The sequence below is a fragment of the Colletes latitarsis genome, chromosome 3 (assembly GCF_051014445.1).
Source record: "Colletes latitarsis isolate SP2378_abdomen chromosome 3, iyColLati1, whole genome shotgun sequence".
Classification (NCBI taxonomy): domain Eukaryota; kingdom Metazoa; phylum Arthropoda; class Insecta; order Hymenoptera; family Colletidae; genus Colletes; species Colletes latitarsis.
Window position 1 is genome coordinate 37,346,455 of NC_135136.1, and position 18,565 is coordinate 37,365,019.

The 18,565-nt window shown below is 42.6% G+C and overlaps 1 protein-coding gene across 7 annotated transcripts in view; it reads right to left on the bottom strand.

Annotated features, from left to right (window-relative positions):
• LOC143352155 (uncharacterized) overlaps nt 1–14,354 on the bottom strand; it is a 340,958-nt gene extending 326,604 nt beyond the window's left edge. For 3 of the 7 annotated variants that reach the window (XR_013081869.1, XM_076784457.1, XM_076784460.1), the window contains exon 1: nt 12,997–14,354. The gene's annotated coding sequence lies outside the window, so the exon portion shown is untranslated. Of the gene's footprint in view, nt 1–3,415; nt 3,915–12,996 lie in introns of those variants that run through there. The other 4 variants (XM_076784458.1, XM_076784462.1, XM_076784461.1 and 1 more) reach the window with 4 other exon arrangements.
• Between the last annotated feature and the right edge of the window lie 4,211 nt (nt 14,355–18,565).

The window sequence follows — 18,565 nt, forward strand, 5'->3', positions numbered from 1 at the left end:
CAAAGTCGCGACGAGCCGTGGTTCGCTGAAATACCGCTTAATTCCAACAAATCGTTCCACCCCGGAGCCGAGTGTGAATATGGACGAGGAACCGAGAAGGGAGAGCACGAAGCCGGTAAGATGGGTCGAGATAGCGCGGAGTAGAATGGAATGGGTGCCGACTCGTCGGAGGAATAACCTTATTTACCGAAGGACCCGCGATTATTCTCCCTTCCTAACTTCCCCTTCCCGCTGAGCAACTCTTATTCCCTTCCACCCGCGCCTCGTTTCCCCTTTAGTGATAAATTGCAGTAGTATCACAGACACATAAACAAATCACTGTACCTTCTCTATCTCGACCCGGTCAGTTTTTCTATCTCTCTCTATTCGTTCTGTATACTTTTCTGGGGTCTATTCGTGGTCAGCACTCGCGAGATGGGCGATCGATCAATCCATAGAGTGTACTATTCGTTAATTCATATCGGTCTTCCTCGGCTCCAGCCTGCGTTTCGAATCGCGTACCCACGATCGTGTATATCGATCGATTTTCCCGTGACAGACCAAAGGGGAAAGCTTTCACGTAAAATGCAGACAGACTCGTGAAAGTGTGATCAGAGAAATTTCATGCAGGTGATCGATACTAGAAAATTCAGCCATTATCCTTTACGAAAAATTGATACACGCTGCCACGAAATAATGATTTCATTTTTTAAACCGAACGGTGGGAAAACAAAGGATGGCGCAAACAAAAGTTTCGACGCGCAAAGTAATTTCTAGATTTAAACAGAGGCGCTTAACTAAATTTATAAACAGAATCGACTCCGATCGAGAGTAACTAAACTGTAATTTACCGTGATCGAATGTTGTCCTTTGTACCATTTGGCATGATATTGCAAATTAATTGGTGCCGCTAATTTAGTAGACAGCCGGCTTGTGCCGCTCTGATTTGGAACATCGCCTGACACGCAACACGTGCTCGTCAGTTTCTTATCTTTCGTAAGAGTGTGAACCCAGAACATTTTAATTTAAAACGTTTGGTTGGTTTTTAAAAATAGAATTATATGTGACCTCGATCGAGACTTAAGAAATTCATTTTTGTAACTGCCTTTAAAAAACTCGACGGTGGTCAAATGAACGAGTTAGAAAAGAGGATACGACGCAACGTGAACGAAGGCTGTTGAAGAATGCAATATTCATATGCGTGTGTGTAACAAGAGACCGCGCGGGAAACGTGGTTGGTAATTAAGTAAAATGGAGCAAAACCAACCAGAACGTGCTGCGCGCTCATGCTCGTGGACTGATAACGGAATCATAAATTGAAATTAGTTTCCTGAAGAATTATTATCCGGCGTGTGTCAGTTGCGAGGTGCTCGATATTTTTTTTCGAGGCTTTGGTCCGCTCCCTGTGGGAAGGTTTTCCAGGGTCGACGAATCCTTTATTGCAATGGTTTGTCCCTGCCACCTTCCACCCAAACTGCCGACCCTTCTCTACCACCCTCGGAATCGTCCGACAAGCAGGATTATACCGCCGGAAATATCAATGGTCCCTCTCCTTTATCCTTTCCCTGAGCACCTGTATTTTTTTTCTCCGAAAGACCACAACGGAATTACGCTCGTTCCGAATCCTATGAATCGTCGTATAAGACACCGCGAAATAATACCATGACGAGGCACATTCTTTCTGCGACGACCAATTTTCAATAGTCCCTAGAACACACAACCCCTAAAATTTTTCATCGATCACATAATGTAAGGAAATAATTTAAACTATGTATAAATTCTATTTTGAAACGTCTCTGACATATTTTTCTGTTCGAGGTAAATTGGTAAAGATCAACGCACTGACAGATCGAAGACCTAACACAAAAAACCACACAGTACGACCAATCAGATACGACGAAATGACAATGTGATTAATTTCGACTCTAACCGAGGGTTGAAAAAGCTTCGTCACTTGACCCGTAGCAACCGAAAAAGGTTCTCTGAGATAGTATCGCGCTGTCGATCACGTCGAAAAAGTTGTAACAACTGCCAGGACCCACGGAGTACCTCGTTAAAACACCTGATGTCTGATACACGATTCTTTCGTTTCTGGACTCTTTGGGCACTGTATAATTATATGATATACTATTAAAAGGTTAAAATAGTATTAAAGCAACGTGTCCCAAAGTATTGAGACGCATTCGGCGTGTAACATTTATCGCGTACTGAAAAAGGCAGCGAACAAAGAGTCGGAAAACGTTTTATTAAAATGAATCAGTTTGAATCGGCTCGTTCACCGAGAAACTTTTATTCCAGCACGAGCATGAACCATCATCGTTTCTTTTCAATTCGCTCGATAAACGCGTTCACGGTAAATATGTATATCCGGGGGGGGGGGGGGGGGGCAGCGCCTCCGCCTCGTCGAGACCTCGTTTCACGTCCGCTCTTCTCTCGTCCCGACGCGTCACTGTTAACCGTCGCGTGAGGCAAAACGCTCACAGAACGATTTTTCACGGGCATTCTCCTCCAACGATAGACTACGAATATATCACGACGCGGATAGCGGCTAAGCAAGCATTGTTCAACGTCAAACATCCACCGACCCGACATCCTGCCGCTCCAAAGGGAATTCGAAGGATGTGCACGGCCGTCCCTTTTATCGCGGCTATCTTACAACTCTCAGTTATCCTCAAGGATGAAAAAGTGTGTCAAAGTAACGAATCATAAATATGTATAACACAAACGATCGTGGTTTATCGATAAACATTTCTATCGAAGGCTTTGATTCTCTCTGGGAAACAGTGTATCTTTACCTGCAGATGTCATTGAAAACTTATTAGTTAACAGTTGAAAAGCCTTTTATAAAGCTTTAAACTTATTGGAATCGTTTGATGGGTCGAGCTCGCAACCAAAACTACAATCTCACTATGATATGATATACGAGGGCTATAAATCACCATATGCATTGGTCTATATAAATATATGCAGACCATTTGTTTCGTCGCGACTGCCTCTTGTATTTATTCACTTAATAGGATGATCGCTATCGCGTACGTCGCGTCGATCGTGAAATCGCAGATCTGGATCGCGTCGGAAATAAAAAGTTGGTAAACTGGTTGTGCATCGAGTACAAGTTTATTATGAAATATCAAACTGTTCTCGCTGCTGTGATGCATCGGCGTATAAATTCGTTGCACTAACAAATATCGGCTCGACACCGATCATCGATAAGTCTTAATCGTTTAGCGTCCCATCTTCGTTCTTTCGTCTTTCTATTAACCAATAGCCGTGGTCCAAAATTTCATTTTAATTGCGTTCGATCGAAAACTGTTTCGAAAAGGTTTCGTTTTTTTTTCTTTTTCGATACAGACTAAATTTGCAGCAGTACGTCGCGATCGCGTTACATTCAATCGGATTTTGGCACAACTTACGATGTGCTTGATCCCATTCCTACCTGTACGATACGTTATATACGCGCGACGTTACCATCCCGTCCCAACGATAAATCTGCTACGTTCGATGTCTCCGTTTCTGGCGGCGTTCTATTCCTTCGCGTTCATTTTATTTCACCATTATGCGCTATCCTTCGAAACTGATAGCGAGACGCGAACTCGTGTCCTGGTGGCGTTCGCTTCGGTAGAGACGATTCACCGGAGGAACGTCTGTTACGGTGTACGAGCGAATTTGCATGGAGAGCGTTCACGCAGATAGAGAGAGATAGAAAGAGAACACAGGAGAGAGACGGGTATAGAACGGCCGAGAGAAACGGTTAATGGATTGACACGGTGGATTGCAATTAAGTTAACGGGGTTGAACGCTATTCCTGGATTATTTCTGGCGACTCGAATGGATTATAAATATATCAGGATACGAATTCAGTTAATGCGAACCGATGTGCAAAGAGAGAGAGAGAGTACAACACGAGCTCGCGGTGTTTAATGCAAGCAATTCGACCGAAGATTAAGCGTCGCGAATACATTGTCGGGAATAAGCCTTCGGCGTTGAATATCTACGCAACCAACTCGACCGCGAAACTTTATCGGACGCACGGTAATTCCGTATCGAGCAATGCGATTTCCAATGAGAATCAATATGTACCTGTTTCTTCTTCGTCCACGAAGCGCAAAAACGGAACGATAATCCGAGAAACTAGTTCCCATAACTTGTTTGCGATACACAAGAGTGTTTTATATGCGATTCATACGCGTTTACGAAATGTGAAGACTCGTGTTAAAGACTGTTTGCGATGGAAACAGCTGCAGTAGCCAACGGGATAGAATACAACGAAAAGAAACGGACTGTTCAAACCACAGAAACGATAATGTGCGATTAAATCGGCGAACATCGTTAAGAGGGAAGCTCGTTGATTCAACCAAATTCACCCTCCGGTTTCCCTTCGATCGTTCGGGGCGTTGCACGGAGAACACGAAACGAATCTTCTCAGATTGGATCCGTTCGCCCGAGTTTTAAGAAGTCCAGCACCGCCACCACCCTCTTCCAAACTACCGCCCGCGTATCCTAGTTGGGCTTTTCTTGCCCGACTTTCGCGTAATAACCGGAAGCGAGAAGCGAGGGCAAAGTGGATCGCATCATAAATCTGCTCCGTGCTCAACAATGGAGAGCCTTCGTCTCTCGCAAGTACGATCAAAAGAAGTTTCGCGGAACTGGCTACCATTATGATAATCCGTCTACCCGTCCCGTAAAAGCTGTAAAAAATGAACGACCGACTCTGTATTTTCGACCCCGACGCTTCTCCATCCTTTGACCCGTCATCGAAACGTTTCGTACGACGATACTTTCTGCTGTTCGTGAACTATTCCAGGACGTATCGACCCCGACGATGTTTTTAAGGGAGAACAAACTGGAGAAGTTTGTACGGAAACATCTACGACTTCCTCTATAAACAGTTAATCACGATCGAAAAGGATTGTTTGAAATATCAGTAAAAATAATTGCACGAAACCACAAAGGGTTAAATTACTGTATGCAGTATCACGGTATACGGATAATTTTCGCGATAATAACAATTATTCGAGTATTAATAACACTCATTCCACCGCGTGAACACAGATATTAACCAGGTTTACATACTATTCCGTGTTTTATTCACGGTCTTGCGCGTATGGAAATGAGACCGGCGCAACACCGGAAAAGACAACACAGCTAGATACACGAAAGCGTCCAACTCGGAAAACTTTAAAGACTATTGCGTTACTCTGTTCGAAGCGTCGACGTGGGACGATCTATCGCGCCAAAAAATCTGTCAAAGCCATTCCTCGAAGCGATTGCAACCGAAAGAGTCGACTCCAAAAAGCATGGCGCTTGAATGCTTCCGCTCGATTCTATTCGTTTGGAATTCGAAAGAAGAACAACGCTAATAAATACTTGGCAAGGCAATTTAATTCCAAACGCGTACGAAGTACGAACAAATAAACGTTTCTTTGAGATATATAATTAGTTACGAAACTCAGTGTGGACTCGATGTATGGTTACCATCGCTAAATCATGGGAATAGGGTACAAAAGGTACTCTTTAAAATAAAATGTAGACTTGGACGAGGGTACACCACGATTGAAATAGTCTGCAGTGGCTTCGGGCGGATTAGCTGGATTCATTTACGCCGAACCGATCGGGTAACCTTCGAGAGCCCGTCAGCTACTCAAGGTTAGTGGATAAGAGAAAGAAAAACCGCTTCGACGATCTTCTTCGAACGCCTCGACACGCGGATATACGCGTATTATCCGATATCACACCATCGGTCGACGCTTCGATTCAACTTCCGATAAAGTACAAGGACGTCTGAGTGTTCTTTCTCATACGATTCCTTTCACGAATCGTAAAAATCGAACGTAATCGTAAAACGTATGGTACGCTTTGTGTTTCTGCATCGATGTAAAAAATTACCACAAAGCGGATGACATTCTCCAACTAAAGGTCGAAGGTTTAAGGCGACGTTTTCCGAAATAGAGTACGCGACCCCTAAAAAAAGGGCGGGAGCGCCTTACGATCCATAGTGGAAGAAAGTTTTCCACGCAGAAAACTGTGGATAACTCGAACAGTTATTTCTATCTTTAAAGGATATATTTTACTTTATGATCTATCGAAGAGATACTGCACTTTAAAAATTCATTATGTATGCAGTAGAATAGGAATTGTACTTTATCATAAGTAGAAACGGTGTGTAATGGACAGACATACTAACTCGTAGCAAATATTCACTTCGAAAACAAAACCTCAAATTGCACAGACAAACAAAATATTTACAATCAACATTTATTCAACTTTTATATGAATAAATTTCCAAGTATTATTTGCCACATTAGAGTAAACGATCATTGTTTACCTGGTACGAAATAAAAATGAATGTTTCTCGTATAAATCATCCTGACGTATGGAAGCACGAGACGATGTTACTCTAAATTCAACGTCCTGCCTCATTCAACGACCCGAATACTTCATTTTTTGTACAAAAACTCTCCTCTTTTGCCTGCATCCTTCGTTTTCCTCGAAGAAGGTATAGAGGTCGTCGGCTTTCCTTTCCATTTGCAAATTTACCAAGCATCTCAGCGAGGTTCGTGCACTCCCGTATGTTCGTGTGCAGAAGTAAGTATAAGGATAAAGATATATGTACGTTCCCAGTGTGCGCGTATACACGTTCGGAAAAGGATCCTTGGTCGCGTGTTCAGCATTGCTTGGACTAAGCCCACGAGATTTATGCCGTGAACCGCGAGGTGACTTCGTCATAGAAACGCTCGTTCTTACCGCGAAATCGATATAGTCCTTTCACAGTCCTGCTGCGTATTCGCGCCCCTGTTTTCAGGGTGCTTCGAAGCAATAAATAGACCCGATCATCCACGTTTTACCCCTCGTTTGCGTTTTCCCGCGTTATCGTTTCTCTTCGCGTCGGAATAAAATAGCTTCTATAATTACTTATCCAAGCATATAAATAAATATGAAACGTTAAGCATATTTATAAATTTTGTTTTTCCTTCAATATTTTTTGTTCTGTCTTTATACGAGGCATATTGATAACGATATATTTCCAGAAGTCTATAATTTTGAAAATAACCACTAACAGTTGGTCGAAAAAGTTTAAAGGCTCTAATAAAGAACTTGTTACGATGACATCCAATATAATTAGTATCAAAGTAAACAGCAAACGAATAATCGTGTACTGTTCTGTTTGAAGCAACGAGCACGTTACCGTGGTGAAGTTAACAATAAAGAAGAAATAATTAGAGTAATAAGATGAAAAGTGACCGATGTAAATGATAATGGCTTTAAAGATCGAAAGAACGATTGCCTCGGCCACGGCTCACGGAACGGGAATGATTTTCTATCGCTTTGAAGTCGACTCGAGTCGAAGGGCTTTTGGAAAAGCGAAAAGACGCTTTCACGGTAAAAATTCAACCCGATTGAAAACGCCATTAACGTTCGCCGTCTCGGCGACGATATTTCCTTCTTTTTTCTTCTTTTCTTTGCGGAACTTTACGGGGATACTCCACCAGCGGCCAAGGAACCGTTTCCATTGTGCCGAACGTGTACGTATAATAAAAGGTTACAAAGGTCAGCGAACATTCGAGAAACCCGGTTCCCCTTTGTGAACGAAAGAGCAGAGCAGGGAAATTTTCCAGACGCCAGAAAAATGTCCTCACAATCTGCGAGCAGGTGGTGAGAATGGGACCTGCACCGACCTTTTCAAACGAGCCTTCGATGCAACACGGTGCAGCGTGTGTGTCTGCGTCCGCGTGAAATCGTTCACATCCTGTTTCGTGCCACGGATGAATTTTCAATCGCACGGCCACGTGAAACAGCCTACCCCGTTGATGGATTACACGGAATTAGGACCCTAAAGTTTTTCGATTCCCGAGTAGAAAACAAATTACATCGAGAATGAAAGAGATGCCGCAAAAGTATTTGGACAGACAACAATAGCGCACCCAGGAGCACTCAAAGACGCGATTGCACTTATCCCCTGCTAGAAACATTCGTTTTTTAATAACTGAAATTATAAATAACTAAATATTCCTTAACAGAGATCGAAGAGGTAACTTCGTCCTTGTTGATACTATTGAGAAATAAAACTTCTCAGAGTAACATGTAAACGAGACTATATTCTTTATTGCACAAATACAGAATAGCGCAATATACTGTCGTCTGTATGTTACTCTGAGAAGTTTTATTCCTCGAAAATATCAACAAGGAAGCTGCAGCTACTTTCTTCTTGTTCCATAAAAATTTTTGTTCATGTTGAGTTCTGTATTACGTTCACGAATACTTTTCTTCTCTGCAAATAAAATCCCGTATAGAGTTTAAACCAAATATTACAAGCAGAGTAAAAAGGCGAGTTTTATAACCTTACTTAAACGCTTAATTAATACTTCCTGTCCAATCTAAAGACCAGTCTATGCATATAACGTAAAGATTTCCAGTATTCCAATAAACTATAAAGCACGTGAGTATTACTTAATTCGTTCCGCGGATACGATAGCGGAATGTAAACAATCATAATTAGATAACGAAAACCGATAAGAATGATATTGTGCAACGCTCAATGAGAAAACGCTGTCCATTTTCCTGCTCGAAGAGTCTACACTTCGAATGCTTCCTCCGACCTCACAACTCTTTAAAAGGCTATAAGAAATGTTAGTAAAATCCTCTAGTAAAGTTTGGACAAACAGCTTAGTAACACCCTGTTCAAACTCACTCAGACGTTCTCAAATAAAATTGTTTTTCAAAAAAACCGTAGTACAACCGACTGCACACTTTCGACTAGACACTGGTCACTCTTAAGGGCCCAACTCCACACACATGCATAAACACACAAGCTGTTACTCAGCCGTTTCGACGCCTGCACGTATTCCTAGAAACCATATTCCTAAACATCTCGGTCACACTTTCTAACGGAGAACTCTCTTTACCTTCCAGAAATGCAACAACACATTGGAAATAATTTTTCGATACACTTGAAACTTTAACATACCGAAAGCTCGCGTGGACGCGCACCGCATTTAGCTTCATATTTTTCGAGCGTACCCGAAATCGCTCCACGTTTTTGAAATACACATTTTGCGGAGGTAAAATTCCAGGAATAGGGCAATGTATCGTTCCGGCTTTACGTGACCAGCACGGATAGTGCCAACTTGCAGTATCGAGTTAAGGGGGCGACATTTTCCTTCCACCGAATTTTCATTGCAATGCAAACAGAAGATGTTTATCTTTACGCGACACTGAATCACATCGTTCGGAAGTGTCTATCGTTAAATCCAGATAAAATTTTGTTCGCTACTTAATTTTTTTATCGTCATCCTCTGTATTCACTTATACACTTCCACAAACGCGTAATGAAAACGTTTAATAATAATTGTTTCTGGTATTTAAGTGTTTTCGAGTATTTACTTTGACCGTAATATTTAGAAAAGAAGAATTCGTGGAGTGTACGTTCTTTAAAGTGGCTGGGAAGCAGCAGTAGCGGCAGAGTGGCTGAAAAGCGTACGTTTACATTTGGGGGAGGTCCGGGGGAGTACGTTTTCAGGGGCGACCAGTGCGTTGTGCCAGAACGGAATTTATGCAGCGAGAATAGCGAGCTGAGTATCCGGAAAGTTTTGGCGCGAACGCAGCGAGGTAAAACGGGAGAGAGAATTCTGTACAGGGTATTTTAATTATTTTGAACAGCGTAGTCGTCGAGAAACATCGAAAGGAAACAGAGTAATTTTCCAGTTTAGTGACTTTTCTCAATTTTAACTGTTTGACTTTAGACTTTTTTTTAATACATTACTTTTAAAAAGTTAACGATCTTGCGAGGCAATTTCGACGCGTGCTGAGTAAGTTTAAGTTGGAATCGAACGAAGAACGATATAATTAATTTTACGAGAGGAAAAATTTACAATTTTACGTTTGCTTAATAAAACAAAAGGTATACTAGTTTCTCGAATTTCCCGAATTGATTAGTCGTTTTAGCGACAAAATGAAGCTTCTTTTAAAAAACTGAAATCGATCGATCGAAATTGTAAGAAGTCAGTAGACTGCAGAATTACCGAAAACAGTACAGCCACAGTTACATGCTTCCTTCTTCCTCGTCGAAGTGTTGATTGCGGCCTGCCCGATAAAAGTACAAGGTTAACGTCACTCGTGTATGGAACAGATAAGAACTACACGCATCGTTTCAATAACTCACACGACCGAACGCGCCGCGACAACTGAAAACTATCTTTAATTACGTCCGCAGTTACACAACCAGCTCGGCCCGTGGCCACAATGCTTCCCCCTTATTCTCGTTATTACGGCGTTGCTAGCTAAATCTGCACTGTATTTAGAAACTAAAAAATTCGTTTCGCGAATTTTTACCTCGATGATATAATCCAAAAATGAGTAATCGCCCAAACAGACTAACCACAGTGAATGTTGGATAATCGATAAAAATATTCTCTTAAATATAAAAATGTTTAAAAAAGCGTAGAACGTGGTTCAAAATTCGCGTAAAATCCCGCAAGGACGAAACGACTTGATATTTCGAGCGACCAATAAATTTGCCAGTATACTGTCGCGAACGAAACATCAAAGAGGGAATTAGGCCATTTGATTCACTGTACCGCGCGTAAAGTAATAAGCGTAGAAAGCACGGCCTCGGAACGAAGAAACGAAACAGTTTGTAATTCGATAATTTTACAGAGTCTGTGTAACGACGTCGTTTTATGGCTCGTCTCGCTCGATCTGCACGCGTGGATCCTTGAAGCGCGCTAGAGAGGAAGAAGGCAGAACGCGAGGAACAAGTAACGAGGTTACCGGGACGTCCCACAATTAATTTGCTTGCAAACGGTTACGCTTTGCGAATAATTATTCAAAGTTCTAGCTACCGTCTTTGACGCTGCCTGCACAAAGTGCAACCATTCAGAGGTTTCGAACGATGCATCAACAATATCAGATTAAAATACGTTTGCTGACCATAAGGAAAACTCACGATTGCATTTCAGTCGACACTGGCCTAATGAGGAAATATTCATAGACTTTACAAAGGCTGTTCACCTCAAATGTCATTCGGTAAAAATTTCAAATTCGCTTTTCATACACTGCAAAGCACTGTACAGAAATTCCAGCAATTGTTTGTTACAATATATTTAATTAATACCTAGGTATTGCATACTTGTGTAATAAAGACATTGTAATAATAATGTATACGTTCCAAAAGAATTAATAGAATTCGAACGAACAGTCGAGAACAAACGATCGTTTTTTTTTCCTCGGACGGAATCGAGTACCGTTGCTTTTTACAACTCCGTGTTCGATAAACTCGAAAGTCAATCGATGTCAATTAAAGAGCGCGCAAGCTTCATTAAAATACAATTAAAAAGAAAGCCCGTCGCGTAATTCTAGCGGTTTAAACGCATCGTTAAAATTTGTCTGAGTACACGTCGACGAAAAAGGGAATATTACAGGTTCGTCCAATTCTCTGTACGAAAAGTAGTAACGTATTAAAAGTTCTTTTCATATTTAATTACAGTTTCTGGAATTTTGTCTCGTATCGCGGTACCCTTCAATTTAATCTCATTTCTATGCAAGCTTTTCAAACATCCACACGAACTCGACTCTATTCATTGGAATACTACATATATAGTACTTCCGTACTTTTCCATGCATTCTTCTTCCAATGACAATCCTTCGTTTTAATAAATACTACGAGCTTTTCAATTATTCATTTTACGATCAAGTTTTCGAACGTTCTTTTGAAGTCGCGATCCTGCATAAATTGTTTTTTCGTATTAAAACGTTAAACAAAGAACAAACAGTATCTTATATAATCCTTTTGCGGATGGACGTTTCAAAACACGAAGTTCGTAAAGAATTTCACGATCGATTTATTATCGCCGGAAACGGTAAAAGTATGTCGTCCACTATATGCAAACACCGCCCGAAAAGGTTTAAGGCTATAATGAACCACCGCCCGTGTATGTAAAGCGATTTGAGTTGTATTTTTAAATTTATGTATGCATTACGTACTTCGACAAAACAACTGTCACTTTCCTTACGTACAAGTGCAAAGACTTAATTTGCCGAGAAACGTGCCGCACAGTTCCGACATCGATGGCATTGCACTTGTCCGTAATAATTCTTTGACAATGGAGCGATACAAAACGTAAACAGCAACGAATAAAGGAGGCTGAGACGCCGCAACGACTTTCAAACGAAGTTTCACTCTCTCGACGAAACATTCTTTCCTCGATAACACTTCCACACGAGGAAACTTAAATAGATCGTCAAACGGACACCAACGTTTCACGTACTCGTGAAAATCGCTTCTTCAATGGCAAATATAACAATTAGAAACTAAAAAGAAAGTTCGTTATCTGGATAAGCGTTTCGAAGTATCGTCAAACTAAACGCGAACGAAAATGAAATCGATCGCGAGAGAATCGCCTGCCAAAAACTCTAAGAAAATTTGTTTGCAAACACAAGCTGGCAAGGACTCGCAAGAAAGACAGTCATCAGAATGGAATTTATAGTGAATAGAATTTATATTCGAGTCCCATGATTGCTGCCAGCAGCCATGTCAAAGCCAACTCAATTTACCTAAAACCCGAAACTAACCTCTAACCTAATAATTACGTATTCGCGAGGCATCGATATCCCGTTAACGTTTGAGAATAATTTCAAACGTCATGCACCAGTTTTCGTTCCGAACGCGCGACACAACGAAGCCGTTGTCCCGGACAGCGTTCGATCGTAGTTTCGGAGCAACGATTTTCGAACGTTAGGCAAAGAAGAATATTATCATGAAACACAATCCTGTACACAACGTATAACTTGGTCGATGATGCAATTACTCGAATGTTCTTTCAATTCGCAGCCACATTCGTATCCTCGTTTGCGATGTAAAAAAAGGATAGCGGAAAGATAAATACGATCGAGAGCTCCATGGAAAACAACAAAACGATAGCTCGACCGAGGAACGAACATCGCTCACGACATTGACAAACTGCGTACTTGTATCGATCGCAATCGGGAAAATAACGTTTAAAATAGTATTTAGTCACTTACATAAATTGTGAGCAGCGATATTGCGCTCCGTCGGCTGGTCGCAGAGCAAGCGTATAGTATATCCAATAATCCACAGAGAAACACGTAGTACTGCACTGATAAAACTCTCACTTTTTTTTTTTTATCGCCGAGTAATCGGCTTTTCTTTCGAATCATTGATTCAAATCACACACGAAACAGTCGCACCGCCTTGAGGTTTGAACGAACACACCTTTCACAAAGCACCACAAACAATACGAAATTGCATCAATGAAGAGTACTCGATGCCGAGAAGTCGTTGGTCGAATAGCACCATATTTTCAACGTCTGCGCGTGTATGTGTACATAAACGCCTGGGTATCGTATCCGAGGGAAGAAAACTCCTTACTGAAAACCACGAACGTTGGTTACGACCGCACTCGAGAGATTCTCCGAAGGAACTGCCGCGTTCGCGGTACTACGGACGCGCGCTTTGCCCCGTGAACTTGGTCGAGTCGAAAGAACCGAATCGTATCGAGTGCAATCGATTACAACTATCGAAGCGAGAACCATGGGAAAGCGCGAAAATCGAACTACACTCCGGAATCGACGACGGGTCGCGCGTCGCGCGTCGACAGACGTAAAAGCAATGCGGCACGAAATCCCACAGAGCCACTGGTTAACGAAAGCGACCGATCGGCCGATCCGATGGAACACGAGAACGTACGAGAACGCGATGTACTATCGATGATCGAAGATTCTCGCTCGCAACAGAGAAATGAGCAGGACAGAAACCGAGACGGATTACATATAGAGCGCACGCGCGCGTTCTAACGCGCTTTCGTTACGTAAAAGAAGTGCGCGTCGGTTGAACGTCACCACATCGGGATGGTACACACTCATGACTCCTGGTAAAAGGCGTAGAGAAGCGGTTGGAGAACCGGGTATATTTTACCACGGACGCGAAAGGCACCGTGTGCTAACCTACTTCTCCTTCCGTTGACTGAAACTCTTCGCACCACCAACGACGACGGCGACACGACCACGACGGGAACCCACACACGGGCGGCACGGTACACGCGGGCTCTCGTTGTCTCTCCTATCCTCGCGACGCGCGCGGAACCCTTCCTTCGGCTTCGCTGTTGTGTCACCGCGACACCGCGAAACCAGAAAACAAACAACTGCCGTCGAGGACGCGTCTTATTTGCAGGAAAACTCGGCTCTTTTTCACTGGGCGGAACTCGTTGTCGTTGCGAGGGAAAAGGGGGACACAGAGGGAAAACGAGGAACACACATACACACTGACGCGCGCGTGCCCACGGGAGGGAATGAGAGAAGATAGAAGGAGAAGGAGAAAAAGAGAGAGAGACAGCGCGGCAGAACGTCACAATCCGACTACAACGGAGGTCCGACTCGAACTGAGCGCCGAGCGGCTGATCGAGGCCGACGTCGGCCGACTCGGCCGAACCGAGGCGCTCGCCGATAGCGCGCTCCTTCCCTCCCTCCCTCCCTCCCTCCCCCGCCCCCCATTCCCGTCCTGCTGTTCGTACCCCTCCCGCCCACCCTCGCCAATGCTTCGCAGCCGCCACCCTCTTGCCTCTTGCTCTTCCCTCTCACGAACACACGGCCCACCTTCCTCGCCGCGCGTTCCTCGCCAGTCCTCCCGCTTAGTCTCGCGTTCCCGCTCTTGCCCCTCTGAAACAAGCTCGTCGCCGCACCAAACCGCCCCCGCCCCCGCCACCCACCGCCGCGTCCCACCAAAGTTTCCGACACACCGGTAACTTATCGGAATTTACTCGTTACTCCGAATTCGTGAGCGACCGCGTGCCGAACGATAACGCAGCGCGCGAGAATACCGATAAACGCGAACCTCGCGATCAACAAATTTAAGAAACTAGCGAAAGTATCGTTCCGCCGATGAACGGGAGGGAGCACGGTAATTAAGTGTTGCTTTCGAGTCCCAAGACGTTGTCGATCGTGCGGCGTTGGGTAATTAATTGCCGAGCAGACGACGGCCTCGCTGTTGTGCGATTCGAGCTAGGAAAATCCTTTCCCTGCTTCTTATTCTTTTTACAGCATTTTTATTAGTACCAAACTGATTGTATATCGAACCCTATCGTAGTAGTTGACTCACGATTGTTACGATGTGCTATTTATATGCGTCATTATAGGATAGTTTCCAATCGACAACCTCGAGTTTAGATGGGTCGATAAATAAGAATGCAGAAGGAGCAGTCGTCGGGCGGTAAAAAGTTAAGTGATACAGATAAAACAGAAATATGTGTAGGTAAAAAAGAAAAGAAACGTCGCAATGTACGAGAGAGGGGATACGATCGCTAGAGAAATATTTAACAGTGAAATGAAACGTAAGGAGTGAGAGTATAAATATAAAGAGACGGGAAAGCTTTCGCGATCGAGTATAACTCTATATTGCAAATGTTAAAGGTAGTATGCATTGAAAGACGTATAAAGTATAAAGTAGGAAGCGAGACGTACTCAAAATGAAATGATAAAAAACATGAAAAATGAAATCAAAGTAGTTTCCTTTTCTCAGCTAAACTAATCTTTATAATCTGCAACTATGCAATGGGAAAATAAGGAAGAGTGTATTAGGGAATAAACAAATATTCATTAGCAACGTTTGTCTATGGATACATTACGAAACAATACAATGCAAAGGACCTTCGTACGTGAAATATCACAAACGTTGAGTAATGTAAGAACTATCGAATCGGGAAACATTGGAAAGTTTCCAAAAAACGAGATCATTACTTTGCTGTGGCTCCTGACTGCCTCTGGAAACTCTCCAGAAGATGTATAGCGTTGATTCCTCGCGTAATATCAGCGAAGGTATATTTTTAAAATAACCGAAACGAAATTAATAATATCGTACTACCCCTTCCTTTATACTTTGAATATTTTATATTCGGGCCATCCGGAAAATGGAAAATGGAAAATACAGTAATAAAAAGATGAGGCATAAATGCTTCAAAGATTCTCGACAAAAACGTTTTGAATTTCAGTAACTGTAACTTCTCCAGCGAGGTGTGGGAATTCCGATAAAGGGAACAAATATTGATTGGGTACGGAGGGGAGAATGTGTGCTACGTTGATTCTACGTTGAAGCATTTAATAGAAGAGCGAAATAGGATAAGAAATAACGAAATAAGATTGACGGAAGTAGTGGATGAAGGAATCAAGAAATAACAGAACGACTGAGAAGAATAGAGAGTACTTTCCAATTTATGAATGAATTTCTGTAGCTAGTCCCACACGCTTCTGCTTTGACGCTATTATTAAACGTGAACGCGTACACTGCCAGTTTTCTGCTAAATTGCAGCCATAGAAACTAGCCTTAATCGTTGCAAAAGAATGTCTTTTTTACGCTCCTGTAGACGAGATTAAAATTTTGTGTTGTCATCGTTGAACCTACAGAGTCATTCTAGGGTTAATTGTGTTTGGTTCACGTTCCATAATTGCATTGAAGGATCGGTAAATTGCACGTTACCTGGGTTTGTGTAACGTTTTCTGCCACCTTCGAAAACCGAGGCACGACGAGGTACGGGTACGCGAAACCTTGCCGACTTACCAAAGCCGTTGAGTAACTTTCGTACTTGTCTAGTCGCGACTCGCGCCGATGTCCAACAAGTTGTCGACATCGTGCCGGTAAACACGGCAACCGATAGAGACTGCACGACATTAATCACTTGGAACGCCCGTCATCCGCCTCATCTTCGATCGCACAGGAAGACACGTTGGTGTCGATTTTGAGGAGGTGGCTCGCAGTGGAAGAGACGCACGGATGAACTGGCACTTCTCCAAAGTGCAAATTTCACGTGTGGATTACCGCCGGAAGCGCGGACAAGATCTTATGCATACCACCTAGCGCCGTTTAAAGATGAGTCATTTCATTCAGGCAAGACACTCACAAGTCTGTCTTCGTACTAAACAGGAAAGCAACGCAAACTTTACACGTTTGATCCGACGATTAACTTTAGAAACATCGAGCCACGAGCAGTTTTAAAGAGAGAGGAAGAAAGAGATTGTTAAAAATATTTGTAACAACGTAGACGGATAATTCTAAACTCGCGATTGATTTCGAAAAGTAATGCTATGAATCGTAAACTTGGTTGATTCGTTCAAGGCTTACCATTGACAGTTAAGACTACGCTCGCAGATAAGGTTTCCATACTTGTACTTTTATATTCCAGGCCTCGAGAAAGTGACGCGATAATGCAGAGATAGTCGTCAATAAAAATGCGACAAACAAACGGAGCGATTCGACACACCCACTTTGAAATTGTTGTAACTTCGTACATTTTTCGAACTTTCAGGATCACGAGGTCTCGAATTATTTTCCTTAAAATTGTATTACAATTAATTTACTACGAGTTCGTGTAGGATCGATTCAAGGATACGTCGCGTCCACATTCGCGAAATTACAAGATTGTCGGTAATTCCTATAAATGGCGGCGATCAACCGGCGCCAATTACGGCGTTCGACGATGTAGCAACGCGACCGAACAGCGTACGTGGATGAAGACGGTGCAAAAACGGAGGAAAAGACAGAGAAAGAACGTACAGAATGCCAAATCTAGGTCACGACCCAAATCATTCTCCTCTGGCCTCCGTTTGAATCTTTCGCAATGCATGAAAGTGCCCAAAGCGTTTCGAAAGCCCCCGCTCGAGCGAATACTCTGTTTCACCGTGAGCTTTCCTCGTTTTCTCCAATTGAATCTCGAGCGAGCTTCAAATAAAACCACGAAGCCGCAGACATGCATTACGTATGTTCCTTGTCTGGGGCTTAAGCGTAGATACTTCATGTGCCGCATAAAACGTTGTTCATATCCTTGCAATAGCACGAAGCTTCTTACACGCAGAGTTTCTTATCGGCGGCACTGTTTCGTTCCATTAGATTGCATAAACGGTAAAATGTTATCATATCCTCTCGATACATACTGTTAGAGTCCGACTCGATTCAGCTCCCCTTACTATGCAAGTTGCCTTCGAATAGGATTCTCAGCCGTACTCTCTTAAAAGGTTAAACTACTATGTAGGCTGCAAAAAAGACAACGTTTCTGAACTATTTGTGAAAGAAGACACGAAAATGAAATGATCTTTAGCCTTAAATAGCAAAAACAAAAGCTGCAAAAGCTTATATCAATTAATCGACATATGTTTTGGTTATCTTGAGTATTCTTTTCTTATGCTACATGAACCTTGGCCACACATATGATTCATCTTGGTGTTTTGATCGTCGTGTTTCCACGCTGTTCTGCCTTTTTCCGTTTACATCTTTTATATCCTTCTTGTCGTGTTTTGTCAACCCACTCTAAACTCACACTTTCTCAATCCTTAGTGGCTTTCTTGTTTTACTATCACGATGTGGTTTATGGTCCCTGTCTTTCTTCTTGACTTTCCACGCTTGTTGGTTCTATCCAAAATGCGTGGCTTCGTTATTCTTACTGTTCTCGTAAATTCGACCACATTACTCCTCGATTCCAACGTTCTAGCTCGCTACATATATGGCTGGGAAGGATTCCCCATTTTTGCTACTTTGTTTACAAGTTTTTTGTCTCAAAATCTTCCTTCCTCTCACCATAAAGAATTT